Raw genomic sequence first — 14501 nt, 5'->3', positions numbered from 1 at the left:
GGGAAATCATGAAAAAAAATGCAAAGGAAGGAGGACTTGCAGTCCCCAATCTCAAACTATACTATAAAAAGATGGTTATCAAAATAATTTGGTACTGGTTAAGAGACAGAAAGGAGGATCAGTGGAATAGACTTGGCGTAAATGATCTCAGCAAGACAGTTTATGATAAACCCAAAGACCCCAGTTTTGGGGACAAAAGTTCATTATTTTTTAAAAACTGCTGGGAAAATTGGAAGACAGTGAGGGAGAGATTAGGTTTGGATCAACACCTCACACCCTACACCAAGATAAATTCAGAATTGGTAAATGACTTGGACATAAAGAAGGAAACTATAAGTAAATTAGGTGAGCACAGAATAGTATACATGTCAAACCTTTGGGAAGGGAAAGATTTTAAAACCAAGCAAGACTTAGAAAGAGTCACAAAATGTAAAATAAATAATTTTGACTACATCAAATTAAAAAGTTTTTGTACAAACAAAACCAATGTAACTAAAATCAGAAGGGTAGCAACAAATTGGGAAACAATCTTCATAAAAACCTCTGACAATGGTTTAATTACTCAAATTTACAAAGAGCTAAATCAGTTGTACAAAAAATCAAGCCATTCTCCAATTGATAAGTGGGCAAGGGACATGAACAGGCAGTTCTCAGCCAAAGAAATCAAAACTATTAATAAGCACATGAAAAAGTGTTCTACATCTCTTATAATCAGAGAGATGCAAATCAAAACAACTCTGAGGTATCACCTCACACCTAGCAAATTGGCTAACATGACAGCAAAGAAAAGTAATGAATGTTGGAGGGGATGTGGCAAAGTTGGGACATTAATTCATTGCTGGTGGAGTTGTGAACTGATGCAACTATTCTGGAGGGCAATTTGGAAGTATGCCCAAAGGGCGATAAAAGACTATCTGCCCTTTGATCCAACCATAGCACCGCTGGGCTTGTACCCCACAGAGATAATAAGGAAAAAGACTTGTACAAGAATATTCATAGCTGAACTCTTTGTGGTAGCCAAAAATTGGAAAATGAGGGGATGCCCTTCAATTGGAGAATGGCTGAACAAATTATGGTATATGTTGGTGATGGAATACTATTGTGCTAAAAGGAATAATAAAGTGGAGGAATTCCATGGAGACTGGAACAACCTCCAGGAAGTGATGCAGAGTGAGAGTAGCAGAACCAGGAAAACATTGTACACAGAGACTGATACATTTTGGTACAATTGAAGGTAATGGACTTCTCCATTGGTGGCAATGAAATGTTCCTGAACAATCTGCAGGGATCTAAAAAACACTATCCACAAGCAAAAGATAAACTGTGGGAGTAAAAACACCGATGAAAAGCAACTGCTTGACTACAGGGGTGGAGGAGATGTGACTGAGGAGAGACTCTAAATGAATACTCTAATGCAAATACCAACAACATGGAAATGGGTTTGAATCAAGGACACATGTGATACCCAGTGGAATCGTGCGTGGGCTATGGGAGAGGTGGTGGGAGGGGGGGGGAGGGAGGAAAAGAAAATGATCTTTGTTTCCAATGAATAATGTTCTGAAATGACCAAGTAAAATTTTTAAAAAATAAAAAAAATAACAAAAAATACACAAGACTCTCAATTAAGGCAAGATTTGAAAAAAAAAATGAAAAAGTTCTCCACTATAACTATTGTCTGACTGAATTTTACACATAAATATCTTATGTTTTACTAAGCATCCATTAGGCTTTGCCTTTTAAAAAGGAAAAATTCCTCTTGGTGTCAAGGTGTCTATTAATTACCTTCAATGAGTTCTGAACTTATTGCCATCACTATCTCTTATTGGTCCTAGTGTGATAAACAGACCTCTGATTTGAGCAGAATTGAATTTAGCTAACATATCACTCTTAACTGAGACACAATCATCACCATAAAATTCCACTTATTACAGTACATTTTCAGACTAATTAACAATTTTCCAAGGTTACATATATAAATCTTTACAATCAAATCTAAGAGAATAGCCAATTTTGGGGATAAAAGTTCCTTTTCTGTGTTCCAAATCATTCTTTCTCTCTTTTTTTCCTGGATGGGTCCTTTCCAAGACAAAAGAGAGAACATTTATGGAACCTAAATTACCTCTTTTCGGAGAGGACTTTGAAGCATTTTTTTTAAGTGGCCAATTAGGGAAACATGAAGATAAAATTTATGATGTGGACACACATAACAAACATTAAACATGTACTTAGTGAAGCATGCTTTTAAGAATTAAGGTGTTTACTCAACATCTTGAGGAAGATAGAAAAAGGAAGAAAAAATGGAAACTTCCATCTTGCTGTTTCCAAGGTACTGTTCCTTTAAAACTGTTAGAGGTGAAATAAATTTTTGGGTCCACGATCCTTAAGTGTAAACATTTGAAAAGGCAGGTGACAAGAGATTGAAGAATGGGCTTTTCCAAGAGTATAGCTGCGTAGGACTTCCAGGTAAACATGGTGGCAGTCTAGACACAGGACTCTTCCTCTCCTCACCACCTACCACTACAGACTACCTCAAAAAGCCAAAAAATTCTTCCAAATTCATATGAATGAAGGGACTCCACAGTAGGGCCCAGCATAGAAGGTATGTGGGATTTGGGCATTTCCACCCCATAAGGAGGTGAAAAAGATTCCACCAAAATGCGAGCTGTTCCACCCTCCGCCACCCCACCTATGGAGCCAGAGTCAGAGCCAGTGTGCTAGAATCAATGATTGAGTGAGGGGCACCTCTGGAGCAAGTGAGGGGTGCCTCTGGGTCCTTGTCAGCTGACTGAGACCACCAAGGACCTACCCCTGAGAGAAGCTAGACTTGAGGCCCCAGCAGGCTGAGGAGCACAGACTATGGGAGCCAGAAGGGAGATAGCTCAGAGAGGGACAGCAAACAGAGGAAGCTTCAGAGACTTGAGAGCTGGCCTCAGCCAAAATCCTTGCTTCTTAGCTCCATACACATAGAGCCTGCCCATCTCGCTCAGATTTCTAACTGGAAAGGGAAGGAAAAAACACCACAGTAATGGCAAACAGTGCCCAGGAACAACAACTTCCCAACACAGAGAAAAACAAGAAGAATGGGTTGACTCTATAACTTTTATGGAGGAAAATCCAAGGCTACAGAGGAAATACAAATAAATGCACCAAAACTTTCAAAAAAAAAAGGAAATTGTCCACAAGCTCTTGAAAAATTTAAATTGGAGCTTATAAAAAAGATGGAAGCCTTCTGGCAAGAAAAGTAGGAATTAGTTCAAAAAAGACAATAACAGTTTAAAGGACAAGAACTCCCAATTGGAGAAACAGAAGGAAGCCACAAAAAGCAGGATAGACCAAACTGAAAAGGAAAACCAGTCCTTAAAGACCAGAATTCCAGCTTTTGAGACCAAAATCCACTATTGTATAAAACTGCTGGGAAAATTGTAAGACAGTATGGGAGAGATTAGGTTTGGATCAACATCTCACACCCTATGCCAAGATAAACTCAGAATGGGTGAATGACTTGAACATAAAGAAGGAAAGTATAAGTAAATTAGGTGAACACATGTCAGACCTTTGGGAAAGGAAATATTTTTTTAAAAAGCAAGAGTTAGAAAAAATCACAAAATGCAAAATAAATAATTTTGATTACATCAAATTAAAAAGGTTTTATACAAACAAAACCAACACAACCAAATGAGAAGGGAAGTAATATATTGGGAAACAATCTTCATAACAAAAATCTCTGACCAAGGTCTAATTACTCAAATTTATTAAGAGCTAAATTAATTGTACAAAACATGAAGCCATTTTCCAATTGATATGTGGGCAAAGGACATGAATAGGCAACTTTTAGTTAAAGAAATCAAAGTTATTAATAAGCACATGAAAAAGTGTTCTAAATCTCTTATAATCAGAGAGATGTAAATAAAAGCAACCCTGAGGTACCACCTCACACCTAGCAGATTGGCTAACCTGACAGTAAAGGAAAGTAATGAATGCTGGAGGGGATGTGGCAAAGTTGGGATATTAATGCATTGCTGGTGGCATTGTGAATTGATCCAACCATTCTGGAGGGCAATTTGGAACTATGCCCAAAGGGCACTAAAAGACTGTCTGCTTTGTGATCCAGCCATAAAACAGCTGTGTTTGTACCCCAAAGAAACAATAAGGAAAAATACATATACAAGAATATTCATATTGGAGATGTAGGCTCTAAATGAACATCTTAATGCAAATACCAACTACATGGTAATAGATTCTGATCAAGGTCACATGCAATACCCAGTGAAATTGCATGTCAGCTATGGGAAGAGTGGGGGTAGGGGAGGGAGGGAAATATGATTTTTGTAAATAAGAAATAATGTTATAAATTGACTAATTAATTTAAATTTAAAAAATAAAATAAAATAATTAAAAAAAGTATTCATAGCTGCACTCTTTGTGGTGGCAAAAAAATTGGAAAATGAAGAGATGCCCATCAATTGGGAAATGGCTGAACAAATTGTGGTATCTGTTGGTGATGGAATACTATTGTGCTCAAAGGAACTGGAGGAATTCCATGGGAACTGAATGACCTCCAGGAATTGATGCAGACTGAGAGGAGCAGAACCAGGAGAACATTGTACACAGAGACTGACACACTGTGGTACAATTGAATGTAATGGACTTCTTCATTAGTGGCAGTGCAGTGACCCTGAATAACCCAGAGGGATCTACAAGAAATAACACTATCCACATTCAGAGGAAAAGCTGTGGAGTAGAAACACCAAAAACAACAACAATAGCAACAACCATAAAAAGCAACTGCTTGACTACATGGGTCAATGGGGATATGATTGGGGATGTAGACTCTAAATGATCACCGTAGTGCAAACATCAACAACATGGAAATAGGTTCTGATCAAGGATGCATGTAAAACCCAGTGGAATTGCATGTCAGCTAGGGGAAGGGTGGGGGCAAGGGTCCAGAAGAATAGAATATGTTTCTTGTAGCCAAGGAATAATATTCTAAATTGACTAAATAAAATTTAAAAAAAAGGTATAGCTGAGGAGGAAGTCTGCAAGAAAGCACAGAAATCTAAAGTGATCCAAAGACATTAAAAGCTGGAACTGCCTTGGGAGATGATACTTCTCCCTCTCAATATCCTCCTCTGCCCCTCCTCACTCCAACATCCAAGGAGGGAGAAAACTGAAATATATAAAGATAAGAAGTGTGTAAAACTCATCTTTGTGAGTTCAAATCTAGCCGCAGACACTTTCTGGTTGTGTGGCCCTGGGCAAATCCCTTAATCCTGTTTTCCTCAGTTTCCTCATCTATAAAATGAGCTGGAGAAGCAAATGGGAAACTACTCATATCTCTGCCAAGAAAACCCTAAATGGGGTCACAAAGAGTCAGACAAATGAAATAAATGAACAATGATAAAAACCGGGAGATGGTCTTTGGCTTAAGGGCTTGCTGCCAAAATAAGATGTGTAGAAGCCAGTGAGGGTTACATTAGCACCTTGCTACTACTTCCTCTTAGCCAGCGTTGTGAATTCTTTGTCCCTTAAGCTTGGGATATTTTGCTCTCTACACCTTCATAGCAGCCAGCTGTTAGGCCTTTGATGACCTCTCAATAAGCTTTTGCCCTTCTGATTGACATATGAGATTTCAATTCTGTCCTATAGGGAAGAGCAGAGGAGGACTGTCTTTTGCAGAGAAGACACAGTCTCTAATAGTCCTTAGATGAGAATATCTGATGATTTTTATTTCATTCTATAGCTGTGTATCTCAGTCTACTTTATACTGATATGGGAATTACTTGTAACAAAGTAAAATAATTTAATTCATTGATTAAAATAATACACCTTCCAACTTTTGACTTCATTAATTTTTTTTTAGTTAAAAAAAGAATAAAATGAGCTTTTCTGTGCTAGATCGGAGGATTGGAGGATGTGGAGGTGGAGGAGGAGGGGGACCCCTCATTCCCAACCATTCACTCCTCCTTCCCTCAGGTTGGGGAGGGAGGTTGCTGGTGGTTGTCTACCCCAAACGGGGATGTTATTAGATTTTAAGTCAGGGCTAATTTTTTCTTCTGTGTCTAAATCTCCCAATTGTATATTGGGGAACCACAGACTGCAATTTTGAATAAACTCCAAGAACTTAGTCAGCTGTGACTTGCTTGCTTTTCTCTCTTTTACTCTCCTTTTCTGAAAACTGTTTAATCATTTCAGTGAATAGCTTTCTTTCTTTCAGTTCACTTTGTCCCATGGCGGCCCTTTTCTTCTCCTATCTTCTCCGGTTCTGAACCACTCCTCTTATATTGGGAACCCTGGATTACTCGCCCCCCCAAACCCTGCTCTATCCACAGAGGGGCCTGGAACCTCTTCCAGGGGGAGAACCTGATCCCTTCGAAACTTATGGGGCTTTGGGGAAGGGGACTTACCTAGCCAGGAAGGGTCCTGTTCTGGTGCCAGAAAATGCCAAGGGCAAGGTCCAGCCTCACTTGCAACTCCAGGGGTTCCGGACAGGAGGCAAATGATCAGTCAAGAAAATAACAAACAGAAGACAGCTATATCTTTATGGCCATGGGCATCCTTTGCATCTGATAGCTACTTGGCCATCCCCAAGCTTGGTGTTTATTTTATACCCATTTTCTTGGCACACAGATACATTACTTAACACACATGTCTAAATAGAGATAATTGGAAAAGTGAAACATTAACTTCTAACAAATCACTTGATTAACATTCTATGTTCTTGTATTGTGATTACAGATTCTTGACAGAAGAAAGGTTTCATACAAGATAAATGATTTTGTCACAGGTGGCATAATTTTCTCATTACCTTGTGAGGAGTTTTGAGCTTACAAACAATCAAGGAAATTTACTTATTACTTTTAATAAAAAGAAATAATCAATCAGAAGTTCTTAAAGACAATTCAACAATCGTATCATTGAGGTTGAGAGGAACTGGGAACACAATACAGAATTTAATATTAGACTGGTAATTTTTCAGGGTTTATTAGGGAGTTTCTCACTGGTGAGTTACTGGTTTATGAAGTGGAGTCACTGAGGCATGGTGAAGCTTAGTGTACCTGTACATTTTGTATGGGCCTTTATGATTGACTTGTGTGCTGGCTTCATGAGAATAAGTTTGTGTTAGTGGGAAAGTTATGGGCTTGGCTTATAGCTACAGTTTTACTGGGAATTATGTACTTAAGTAAAAGTTAACCCATGATAGTCTTTTGGGATTGGGTTTGAAGGTCTGAACTCTTGGGTATGGCATCAAATAATTAAATTAGTTTGGGTAGGTAGTCATTTTTATTATGTTAGCTCATCTTACCCATGAGCAATTAATACTTTCCCAATTATTTACATGTAGTTTTAGTTGTGTGTGGGGTGTTTTGTAGTTGTGTTTATATAGTTCCAGCATTTGTCTTTTTTTATTTTATAGATTTTTTCATTTGAATAAGTTTATTTAGTTAATTTAGAACATTATTCCTTGGTTACAATAATCACATTATTCCCCTCTCTCCCCTCTACCTGCTCTTCTCACAGCCAACATGCAATTTCATTGGGTATTACTTGTGTCCTTGATCAGAACCTATTTCCATGTTGTTGTTTACACTAGGATGTTCATTTAGAGTCTATATCCACAATTATTTCCCTTTGACCCATGTATTAAAGCAGTTGTTTTTCTTCTGTGTTTCTAGGCCCACAGTGTTTCCTCTGGATGTGGATAGTTGTTTTTCTTGTAGGTTCCTCCAAGTTGTTCAGGGTCATTGCATTGCCACTAATGAAGAAGTCCATTACATTCGATTGTATCACAGTGTATCAGTCTCTGTGTCCAATGTTTTCCTGGTTCTGCTCCTCTCACTTTGTATCAGTTCCTGGAGGACATTTCAGTTCACATGGAATTCCTCATTTTTTTATTCCTTTCAGCACAATAGTATTCCATCACCAACATATACCACAATTTGTTCAGCCATTCTCCAATCAAAGGGCATCCCCTCATTTTTCAATTTTTTTTTTGCTACCACAAAGAGCACAGCTATGAATACTTTTGTACATGTCTTTTTCCTTATTATCTCTTTGGGGTACAAACCCAACAGTGCTATGGCTGGATCAAAGGGCAGACAGTCTTTTAGCACCCTTTGGTTATAGTTCCAAATAGCCCTCCAGAATGGTTGGATCAATTCACAACTCCACCACCAATGAATTAATGTCCTAACTTTGCCACATCCCCTCCAACATTCATTACTTTTCTTTGCTGTCATGTTAGCCAATTTGCTAGGTGTGAGGTGATACCTTGGAGTTGTTTTGATTTGCATCTCTCTGATTATAAGAGATTTAGAACACTTTTTCATGTGCTTATTAATACTTTGATTTCTTTAACTAAAAGTTGCCTATTCATGTCCCTTGCCCATTTATCAATTGGAGAATGGCTTGATTTTTTGTACAACTAGTTTAGCTCTTTATAAATGTGAGTAATTAAACCTTTCTCAGAGGTTTTAGTAATGAAGATTGTTTTCCAATTTGTTGCTTCCCTTCTAATTTTGGATGCATTAGTTTTGTTTGTAAAAAAAAACTTTTTAATTTGATGTAATCAAAATTATTGATTTTACATTTTGTGATTTTTTTCTAGCTCTTGCTAGAAAAGGGAGGACTGTGGAGCCTGAGTTCTTCCCTGAGTTCTGAAGACTTTTGATGGGATTAAGTTCAGCTGGGTTGGGCTGGGTGTGCTCTGAGGCCAAAACCTTCTGGAAGACTGGAGAAAATATGAAGGATCTCCACAGCTCTAGCCAGGCTGCCAGCTCTATGTTCCCTCTCCAGCTCCTTCCCCGCCATCTGTGTTTGAAGCTCTGAGCTTGGCATAGCACTGCCTTCAAGGTACACCCTCCAGACCAGCACCTTTGACCTCCTAGAGGTTCCCACTGCCACCAGAGGCTCAGTGCTCTCGGTGGGCAGGGGGAGGGTTCCTGGGACCTTCCTTCTGCCTTCCCCTTAGACTGGAGTGTTCTCGGATTCTTGCTTTGGGGGGGGTACCTTTTGAATTGAGTCCAGCAGGAGGGTTCCTTGGCTCTGTCTTGTTGTTAGGTTTGATTTTCAGTCTCCTAGAAGCATTCAGTTTGTGATCGGTAAGGAAGGGTATTCAGAGGTCTGAACTTCTGCTCCTTCTAGGCTGCCACCTTGGTTCTGCCTCCCAGTGTTTGTCTTGGCAGATAGATTCCTAAGTATTTTATACTGTCTATGGTGATTTTAAAGGGAATTTTTCTTTCTAACTCTTGCTGCTGGGATGAGTTGGAAGTGTAAAAAATGCTGATGACTCATGTGGGTTTATTTTGTATCCTGCAACTTTGCTAAAGTTATTGATTATTTCGACTAGCTTTTTGGTTGATTTTATAGGATTCTTTAAGTAGGCCATCATATCATCCTCAAAGAGTGATAGCTTGGCCTCCTCACTGCCAACTTTAATACCTTCAATTTATTTTTCTTCTCTAATTGACACTGATAGTGTTTCTAGTACAATGTTGAAGAATAGAGGTGATAATTGGCATCCTTTTTTCATTCTTGATCTTATTGGGAAGTCTTCTAATTTATTCCCATTGCAGATGATGCTTGCTGATGGTTTTAAATATATACTGTTTATTATTTTTGGAAAAGGCCCATTTATTCCTATGCTTTCTACTGTTTTCAATAGGAATTAGTGTTGTATTTTGTCAAAGGCATTTTCTGCATCTATTGAGATAATCATGTGATTTTTGTTGGTTTGTTTGTTGATATGGTCAATTATGTGAATGGTTTTCCTAATATTGAACCATACTTGCATTCCTAGTATAAATCCTACCTGGTCATAATGAATGACCCTTGTGATCACTTGCTGGAGTCTTTTTGCTAGTATCCTATTTAAGATTTTTGAATCTATGTTCATTAGGGAGATTGGCCTATAGTGTTCTTTCTCTTTTTTTTTTAATCTACTCGGCTTTAGAATCAGTTCCATATTTGTGTCATAAAAGGAATTTGGTAGAATTCCTTCTTTGCTTATTATGTTAATAGTTTGTATAATATTGGAATTAGTTGTTCTTTGAATGTTTGATAGAATTCACTTGTGAATCCACCAGGCCCTGAGGATTTTTTCTTGGGGAGTTCTTTGATGGCTTGTTCAATTTCTTTTTCTGATATTGGATTATTTAAGTATTCTAATTCTTCTTCTGCTAATATAAGCAATTTGCATTTTTGTAAATATTCATTCATATCACCTGGATTGCCATACTTATTACCATATAATTGGGCAAAATAGTTTTTAATGATTGCCTTAGTTTCCTCTTCTTTAGAGTAGAGGTCTCCCTTTTCATCTTGGATATTGTCAATTTGTTTTTCTTTTTTACTTTTTTTAAAAATTAGATTGGCCAGTACTTTGTCTATTTTATTTGTTTTTTTTTTTAAAGCATCAGCTTCTTGTCTTGTTTATTAATTCAATAGTTCTTTTACTTTCAATTTTATTAATTTCTTCTTTAATTTTTAGGATCTCTTATTTATTTTTCATCTGTGAATTTTTAATTTGTTCACTTTCTAGTTTTTTTTTAAATTTGCATGCCCAATTCATTGACCTCTTCCCTCTTTAATTTATTAATATATGAACTCAAGAATATAAATTTACCCCAAAGTACTGCTTTAGCTGTATCCCATAGATTTTGAAAGGAGGTCTCTTCATTGTCATTTTCTTCAATGAACTTATTGTTTCTATGATTTGTTCTTTAACTAGCCAATTTTTGAGAATTGTATTATTTAATTTCCAATTAATTTTTTATTTTTCTCTACTTATATATTTACTAATTATTATTTTTATTGCATTGTGATCTGAAAAGATTGAGTTTATTATTTCTGCTTTTCTGCATTTGTTTGCCATGTTTTTATGCCCTAGTACAGGGTCAATCTTTGTGAATGTACTATTTGCTGCTGAGAAAGTGTATTCCTTTTTGTTCTTATTTATTTTTCTCCACATATCTACTAACTAATTTTTCTAAGATTTCATTTGCTTCTTTTTACTTCTTTTTTTAATTTTTTGTTTGATTTATCTAGTTCTGATAGAGGAAGGTTCAGGTTTCCCACTAGAATAGTTTTTCTATCTATTTCATCCTTGAGCTCCACTAGTTTCTCCTTTAGAAATTTGGATGCTATGCCATTTGGTGCATACATGTTGAGTACTGATATTTCCTCATTGTTTATACTGCCTTTTATCAGGATATAATTGCCTTTCCTATCTCTTTTAACTAGATCTGTTTTTACTTTGTCTTTGTCAGATATCATGATTGTGACTCCTGCCTTCTTTTTGTCAGTTGATGCCCAATAGATTTTGCGTCATCCACTTATTTTTACCCTATGTATATCTACCTTCTTTGTGTGTTTCTTGTAGACAACATATGGTAGGATTTTGGTTTCTAATCCACTCTGCTATTTGCTTCCACTTTATGGATCAGTTCATCCATTTCACATTCAAAGTTATGATTAGTGCCTGTCCATTCCTCCTCATTTTCATTTTCTCTCCTTGTCCTGCCCTTTCCTCTTTCATTATTTCCTTCTATACCAGTATTCCGTTTTTAATCAGTCCCCCTAATTCCCACCCTTATTTTACTTTCCTTTCTCCACCTACTTTATTATTCCTCTTAATTTTCTTTTGGGATCTTTTAAAGCTCCTTCACATACTCCCCCACCCCTTGTATCGCTTTCCTCACCACCCTCCCTTTCCACCCCTCCCTTTTTATTCCCCTTTTGTTTTTTAGAGTCTATTATATTCTCTTCCTCCTTTCTTTCTCTCCCCTCTTTTTAACTCCCCCTCTCCTACCCCTTATTTTCTCCCTCTTAGTTTCTTTATAGTGTAAGAAAGAGTTCAATGCTCCAAAGGGTCTAGATGGTCTTTCCTTTAGGAATTGATTACACTGAGAATAAGGTTTGAATTTTACCTTTTAACACTCTCTTCCTTTCCTTCTTATAGTTGTATTCTTCCCCTACCACTCCTTTGTGCCTTTTTGTGTAGTATAGATTATCCTAATTTTCTTATTCCTTCAAGTTTCTCTTGGTGCCATTCCCCCCCCCCCCCCCGGGCCTTCTTTCTTCTTCTTTTTATATATGATTTTAAACCAAACCACTTAGTACTCCAATCTCTACCTATGGATAATTTTTCTAACTACTATAATAGTAAATTCAATTTTTGACAGTTACAAATAACATTTTTCCATATAGGAGTAGAAATAATTTGTCCTTATTTGAGGCCTTTAGAGAACAAAAAATAAGATCCATCTCTTTCTTATTAACCTTTTCATGTTTCTCTTGGTTTTTGTATTTTGTTGTCAAGTATTGTGTTTAGTTCTGGTCTTTTCTTTACAAATATTTGGAAGTCTTCTATTTTGTTAAATGCCCATACTTTTCCCTGGAAATATATAGTCAATTTTGATTTCTATGTGATCCTTGGTTGTAGACCCAATTCTCTTGCCCTTCTAAATATCGTATTCCAAGCCTTGTGGTCTTTTAGTGTAGAGGCTGCCAGATCCTGTGTAATTCTGATTGGTTCTCCTTGATATCTGAATTGTTTCTTTCTGGCTTCTTATAATAATTTCTCCTTAGATTAGGAGCTCTTGGATTTGGTAATTACATTCCTGGGAGTTGTCTTTTGAGGAGTTAGTGTAGCACGTGATCTATGGCCTCTTTAAATGTCTATTTTGCCCCCTTGTTCAAGAACATCAGGGCAGTTTTCTTGGACAATTTCTTATAGTATAATGTCAAGACTTCTATTTATTTCTGGGTTTTCAGGTAGACCAATGATTCTCAAATTGTCTCTTTGTGCTCTGTCATCTTTTCAGTGAGATATTTTATGTTTTCTTCTATTCTGTCAGTCATTTGACTTTGCTTTATTAATTCTTGCTGTTTTTCAAGATCATTGGCTTCCAGTTGCCTAATTCTGGTCTTTAAGGACTGGTTTTCCTTTTCAGTTTGGTCTGTCCTGCTTTTTGTGGCTTCCTTCTGTTTCTCCAATTGGGAGTTCTTGTCCTTTAAACTGTTATTGTCGTTTTTGAACTAATTCCTACTTTTCTTGCCAGAAGGCTTCCATCTTTTTTATTGCCTGGAAGAGGTCTGTGTGTGGAGTGTAGGGAGGTCTCTCTATTGAGCACTGAAGAGGTTTTAGCCTGAGGTCTTTTTCGGTTTTGTATGGTGTTTTGCTGTGAACTACCCCCCTCTCCCCAAGTTCCACAACATCCTATCTCCACTTTCCTCAGCCTCACAGTTTTCTAAGTCTAATTTCTCTTAGAGGTAAGTCTGTGTTGATCTCAGCCAGTCTCCCTCCTGTAACTTAGAAGTTTGTCCCGTGCTCACTCAGACTCTGGAAAGGTAGGTGAAGTGGGGGAGATGTGATGAGCTCACCCCTTAGTGGGGGGAAATTTTGCCCTCCCCCTTTAGCGTGGAAATGCCCTAACTTTGCCTACTTTCTGTTGTGTCCTACTGTGGAACTCCTTCGCTCCTTTGATTTTGCTTTTGCCATTTTGAGGCACTCTGTTTTGATTGGTGGAGAGGAGAGGTAGAGCCCTGCTTTTACTCTGGAGCCATCTTGATCTGAAAGTCCCCAAAAAGATATTTTAGACAGATAGGGGCTTCCTTTACCCTCTTTCCTATAGACTTTAACCTGCAGACATCTTTCTTATCTTACCCCTAATCACAATTTGTTAGAATAAAGTTGTCAGTTATTCTAAATTGACTTCTTTGTCATAGTAGAAGAGGGAGAGACCTGACTTCTCTCTCTTTTCCCAGGGGAAGAGGTTCACCTATTAAAATCAGTTATTAGAGGGGAGTAAAGACAGGGTTACTGGGGAGACATATTTAAAGAAGACTGAAGAGGGGAATCGATCTCACCCTCCTTCTAACTTCTGAGCATTTATCATCAACTTTTTTTCCATTATACCCAAACCAACCTTCTAATACAAGTGGCACCCCAGGAAAAAGATCCACCATTTTCAACTGTCACAAACTGACAGTTGGAACTCAAAGGGGAAGATAGCCATCTTAAGGAGCAGGACAAGAACACCCAGTATGTAGGATCAGACATTTTGATTCCTATAAAGAACAAACCCTCCATGATAAACCAGAAGTCTGACAGCAGACATTTTCAACTGTTAACTGTCAACAGTTAGAGCCTCTGAACAGAGTAGTCATTGTCAAGAAACATCTATAAGGCAATAAGCACTTAGTATCTGACATTGATAACTAAGTGAAGCAAGAAAAGTAGAAACAACAGAAGGGATTATATGGAAAGGATGTTGCAGTTGTAATTCTGGACAGTGTTAATGGGGGTTTTGATGGGTTTACTGAGGATATTGTATAATATATAACACAATATCCGAGATAATTGAGAATACTATAGGTACTGTGGTAAACATGACAAGTTCTTGGACCCAGATACCTTTGAATATATCCTTTCTCTGGAAGACTCTCCCTCAAATATATGTAGTTTTCATGGCAGGGGCACAGGAATTACATTATATCAA

General features: G+C 37.5%; 1 protein-coding gene across 1 annotated transcript in view; it reads right to left on the bottom strand.

The window, feature by feature from the left end:
* Window positions 1–6577, bottom strand: part of LOC100016460 (mannose-binding protein A-like) — a 38875-nt gene extending 32298 nt beyond the window's left edge. The window contains exon 1 of the mRNA XM_007478500.2: window positions 6408–6577. The gene's annotated coding sequence lies outside the window, so the exon portion shown is untranslated. The remainder of the gene's footprint in view (window positions 1–6407) is intronic.
* Between the last annotated feature and the right edge of the window lie 7924 nt (window positions 6578–14501).

The sequence above is a fragment of the Monodelphis domestica genome, chromosome 1 (genome assembly GCF_027887165.1).
Source record: "Monodelphis domestica isolate mMonDom1 chromosome 1, mMonDom1.pri, whole genome shotgun sequence".
NCBI lineage: Eukaryota > Metazoa > Chordata > Mammalia > Didelphimorphia > Didelphidae > Monodelphis > Monodelphis domestica.
The sequence above is the reverse complement of the archived record's forward strand: the minus strand, read 5'-3'. Positions and strand labels throughout refer to the sequence as shown.